Source organism: Corvus hawaiiensis, chromosome Z (genome assembly GCF_020740725.1).
Source record: "Corvus hawaiiensis isolate bCorHaw1 chromosome Z, bCorHaw1.pri.cur, whole genome shotgun sequence".
Classification (NCBI taxonomy): domain Eukaryota; kingdom Metazoa; phylum Chordata; class Aves; order Passeriformes; family Corvidae; genus Corvus; species Corvus hawaiiensis.
The window spans coordinates 42677584-42683583 of record NC_063255.1 but is presented as its reverse complement, the minus strand read 5'-3'; positions in this window follow the sequence as shown (position 1 = coordinate 42683583).

Genomic DNA, 6000 nt, shown 5'->3' with positions numbered 1-6000 from the left:
TCTTGCCTCCCTTCCTTCCTATTTTCCCCTATCAAGACATGCATTTAGCAGACTAAAGAGTCTTACAGATTAAATCTAGCATACAGACTACTGTTCAACTACTACTGCTACTACCGCTACTACCAACCTTGAGCATTACAAGTGTGCAGTTGCATTAGCACAATGATATCACCTGACTGAGGTTCAGTAGCACAACAGAAGTGTGAATGCAGCACAGAAGTGCAGGCTTCATTGAAGACCAGTGCTTAGGGTTTAATTAAAACACAAATAAAGTGTTCAATAATTACATATCATGCATGAAGAGAGAAAAATTTCCACGTTGAGCAGGATATGCAGCATGCCATAGGTATTTGTCTCTGTAGCACAGCGGGAATGTACACTGTGACTGAATACATGGAGTTGTGCTATAATAAAAAAACCAAGTAGATGAGGATGGCCACTAAGTTCTGTGAATTGATTTCTTAAAAGTAAGGAAATAACATATACCTGCCCTTTGTGTCAAAAAGAGATCTGAGTCATATAAAATGTCAGGTAGCGTACCCTGAGCAGTTCTGCCAATAGTATCTGTATCCTCTGACTAATTGTATTTATGCTGGCTTCTCTTATGCAGATTTGTCATGTCAAATACAGATTACTTGTATTTAGTATTCAAAGTTGCCCCATTGGTGTCCTGATGCCATTTCTACTCAAATAATTGGCAACACTCTGTTTACTTTGCTAATAAGGGAATCACTTGGAAAGACACTAATGCTGCTCTTCCAAAACCAGTCAGTAAAACAAATGCTACTGCAGAACTTGACTTTTTGGGAACCCAAGAGTATGTGTGATAGTCCAGGGATGCGCCACTTTTAAGGTAAGTTGCTAAAGTTGCTGGTTCTTTTTCTACATTTCTTTTTTTCAACTGGAACTCTTTAGAGTTGTCCTTTCTCCATATTTTACTTACACTGGAAAAGTAAGGGTCAAGATAGGCCTCCAAAATCCTGCGAATTATACAAGAAATACAGTAGGAATAAGTTTGATGGGTCTAACAACTCAAAGTATGAAAGGTCTCGGAATTTCAAGTGCTTTAATAGCACTTTAATAGTGAAGCAATTATTGTACTGTGTGTGTTCAAACTGAGTAGTCCTTTCACTCATTCCCTTTTCACTGTCAACTCCAATTTTCTGTTTATATAATAATACTTGGGCTTCAGTGAAACTGCATACTTAAAAGGCGTAAAAGATGCTTTGACAGGCTTCAGTAATCAAAGACCTAGAAAAGTAGTGGAGCAAGAAATAAAGGTGGAGACAGTATCTCTTGAATGGTATAAAACAAAGAAGGGATCCTTTATCTGTGAACTTTTGGATGGACTAACTGTTTTTCATTATATATATATGTATAAAACTGTAAATTCTTTAAACAAATTTGATGGAAAAAATTACTGCTATTACTAAAAAAAGTGTCAAAAGTTTTTGTCTGTCTGAAACCATCATCCATAGGTTTGGAATTACACATCAGCATCGCTTTTTTGTACTCATTTTTTTTGAAAAAACCCCCAACTATATGTCTATAGGACCTCTCCATACTGTATCAGTCCCCATTCAGATCTTTTTATCTCCTTTTGCAGGCTCTTAATTCACAACAAATTCTACATCATTCCCTCAAACAAAAACATCTCTCCTTCCACTTGCCAACCCTGGATATATGTCTGCTCTGAGAAGGACAGATAAACTGCAAATCCATGAATACTGCTTGTGTGGGAAGATGATAGGGTAAAAAGATAATGTTATGGAAACCACAGGGGAAAATACAGTTGCTACTCCCTGGATGGAATGTAGCCAGCATATCTGACCTCCCACACACAATACAGTCTCAGGGTAACTAAATAAAGGGCAGAGTGGAGACACCATGACCAGGCTCTGCTGACACCCTTGGAGAGGAGGGAGGAACTTGGTGATACTTTCTAGCTGATAAGCTGCACAGCAGCTGAAAACCAAGTGAGATAAAGAAAGATGTCTTGCTGTTGAATCAGCAACTGCGGAGAAATCACTCTCCTTGGACTGACACATGCCCCTGTCCCAAGGTTATGTCTGGTACTGTACTGAGATATCTGCTGCAAAGGTACAGCCTCCCCTCACTGAGTAAGATGTACTCAAGCTCCACCAAATTGTAAAGAAGTAGTATAAAAGTGAGTTAAAAATGACAAGAAGTAAGGGAAGAGTCCATCATAACTTCTGGCATCAGTTGATGGGTTTCATCCTAATATCCCTGCTCAAAATAAGGCAGAACCATGCCTACTAGACATGTAAGTAGTCTACTTTACTTCATATCTGCTCAGAAAGAAGATTATACCCTTTACCAAGATAAAATTTCTGACAGTAAATTTGTTTTGATTGAAATCAGGGCTTTATTTGTAATGCCTTGTGTTGCCTGACACATACTTCGATGAGTAAAGAAAAAGGCAAGGACATGTAACAAAACACACTCAGTGTCAGATTTAAATTTATTCTGCAAAGCTATTTCCAGATCGTAAGACACATGTATTACTTTGCACATGCCAACAAAGTATTTCCAATTCTGATTTTCTTTCTATGTCATATTGCTTTTCAGTGTTTATGAATGACTTACCAAATGTAAAATGAAATGCAAATTCAGAAATCTGGTGTAAATTATATATATTTAAATGAAGTATAAAGACAGTATTCATAATGTTAAGCATGGTACTTCGTAAGTTCTTTTAATCAACTAGAAGATCTGCCAACATGCCAAATATATTAGAGAGACATGTTTTGTCTACTGCCATGTTAGACTACAATTTTGGATAAAGCTTGAAGATCAGGGTCTTCTCAGTGAAAGTGCTAAGAAGGCTCCTGGACTTCTAAAGCTTCTATCTACCAAGCCGCTGAATGCACTCCTTTGATGATGACAGGAAGAATATAATTACTCTCTAGTCTGTTCCTTGAACTGCAAAAACTGGCTTTAAAATTTAGCTGAAGTGTTTTATTGATAAGAAGATCTTGGAGTTTTTATTGCATAGCATGATCAGGTAAAAAAATCTGGTTTTGTCCTTGGGTTTCAAAATCCTTAAGCAGGTCAGCCTCAGTGCAACTGAGTAGAGCAAACATTCCACCATGATTCAGCTGATTCTGAAGGAGATTCAAAAGCAGGTGACTCTGAAAGATTTAGAAATAAGGCATCCCTGTGGTTTTGCTGCAGTTATATTCTAAAATTCTCCAGGAAATAGTTAAAAATTTTTGAAAGCCCTGTAACATTGGGCTTTTGGGTTTTTGGAAACACACTAAAGAGGTTCACAGGTTCACATCCTGCTTTATTCACTGCACTCCATGCTTTGAGTTAAAACCATTTTGAAAGCACTATCTGCAACACGGAAGAAACAAGGATAAGGATATTCATATTTATGAGCAGGAAAATGCATAAAATCATGGCAGTATGACTAAAGTTATGTAACTTCATTAGACACTGGAAATTAGATGTATTTGAGGAGAGTAAAAACAAGGATAAACATCTTTTACACTGTTTTTTTTTTTTAAATGAGCAAGTCTACTTCCTTGAACTCTAAGATGTGACTGAGAAGGCTGCTCGTGATTGTCCTGAAGCAGAGGATAACACCTAACCCGAAGATGACCTGCCATCCTGGCAGACCTGTGAGGTGCTGAGTCACTTCAGTACAAGTCTGAGCAGCCTTCACACAGAGGGCAGCAGAAAGCCGACATGGAATCTCTCATACTCACAGAGAAGTCTGTGGCCTCCAGCCTCAGTTTGCAGAAACTCTATGAGCAGGGAGCCCAGAAACTTGGTTGCTAACATCCAGCCAGACGTTAAACAGCTTTGTTACAGGTGTGAAGTCCCATCAAGGTATCAGAAGCTTTGATTACAAAAAGGGGAAAAGTAGAGTGATTACTAATTGATTTCAATGGAGACCGGAAGAACATATAAAGCAAGACCTCAAGCGGAAAAACTGCTGTCCAGGTGGCTCTGATTGTATCGTGTATGTAGACAGAGTTCCCAAATTCTGTGCAAATGCCAGGGAGAAAACTTGGTTCACGGGACTAGATGGATTCCCCACAGATGGTACACTGTTTGATGCACTCTGTTCCTTACTTCTCAGATACTGCTCCAGCCTGGGCTTGAAATTACACTGCATCTGCTAGTGCTAGTGAGCTGTGGGATATGAAAAGGCAGGAAGGGGAAAAAGACGGAACCCTGTGCCTTGACGAGTCTGCAAATGTTATGGATTTCTTAGTAGGTAAGAGTCACTAGTAGGAAACACATGCTTATCCATGGTTGCCTACCCTAGGCCTAGTAGTTCACCAGCAGCAAGCAGTTTTTCTCAGCTGGAGAGCTTCAAACTTAGCCGATTGCTGTGGAAGATTCACCCACACTTTGTGAATTGGAAAAATCCATCATAGCATAAAATTTTCTTTGCGGTAACAAAATAAAAATCCTGTATCCTTTTGATGCAAAGAAGTGGTACTTGACCTAGGACACTTCTGCTCTCCTGACTTCAGAGTGACTTCACCAGAATATTTGAATATGACAAAGAGATTTTACTTACACCCTAAGAAGCTGTAGGCTTACAAAGTAAAGTTACTTTGGAAAACTGACTGGTAGAAGATAATCCTGAAGACGTATACTTCCAAAGCTCAACTTTGGAATAGCAAATGGACAGGCATGAATATAAATGGGTTCAACATCTAGCTTTTCCACAACTAAACAGGAAGATATGTGATTAAGTCACAAAATAAAGCCTTTTGTTCACACTTCTTTCTTGAGATAGCTTATAAGAAATATGTCTGGCTTTGTGTAAGAAATTCATAGAAAGCCAGCTGCATAAATATTCTCCTGTATGTGTATTAGTGCATGGACACATGCATTGGTCCAATGAATCTCTTTCTAATGTAGGGTTTTTTTCGTATTACTTGTTTTTCAATAGAAAAAGATGCTAAATCCAAGAACTGAGAAACCAATGCTGAGACTGTAATTTTTCCAAACAATACAAAATAACTTCAAAGGAACCTAAGCCTGAATTAGACAGCGTATTTTTTGTCTTTTGTTAACCTTCTTCAGTATTACTCTTTCCCTTTCCTTGTGTTAATAAAGAATGTCATCCCTGATAGAAGTGTATTTCTTTAAAGCAAACTACTTCTTTGCAAATTATTTTATTCTGCATATGGGGTGGATGTGAGGCATTGCTGGTGTGGCAGGTTGTGGTAAGCAGGCTTATATATCCCATTGTGAAAGGAAAGGTCAGCAGTGGTAGGTAGTATTCTTTTATTTCTGTATAAAGGAATGAAAAGATGTGTAATATCTGACAATTTTCTCATTCCTTTCCCCCCAATGGTTTAAATTTCTATATTAAATACAAAGGTTCAGCAACACTGAGGAGGTGAGGTGTGTAGGAAGCCCAGCGGGGGCAGGGCACCCATCCGCTTGCTGGAGCCACCTGCTGTGAAGGGCCTTCTAACAGTGAGAGTCTCTGGCATTGGGAGTGTGGCTGTCAAGGAGCCTTGTGAATGGTCACACCGGGCAGTTACCTCAAAAAGCCTTGTGACTGCAGGGGTCCTCAGCACAGCCACTCAGGGCAAACATGGCCCAGTTATTTCAATGTGATTCAGCTGACACCCAAGCCAGAACACAGCCTGGGAGTCAAGCTCTTCGGAGAGATAAATTAAATTCAACTTGTTTTAGCCATTATGCCAGTAATAGCTCAACCATTTTTGAACAGCTCAACAGATGCAGTAATTTCTACATTTGCCTAGCTTGGATGAGAAAAATATTCAAAAAACTGTTATGGCTATCTCGCATTTAAATCCCTTGGACAAACTAATCGGTCTAGTGGAGAACAGAGAGATGATTAAGAAACTGACGTATCTCTCTGAAGAAGGAAGGTTGAGGGAGTTGGGCCTGCTCAGCCTCGAGAAGAGTTGACTGGGAGGAGATTTTATCAATGTCCGTGACTATCTGAAGGGAGGGTGTCAGGTAGACGGATCCAGACTCCAC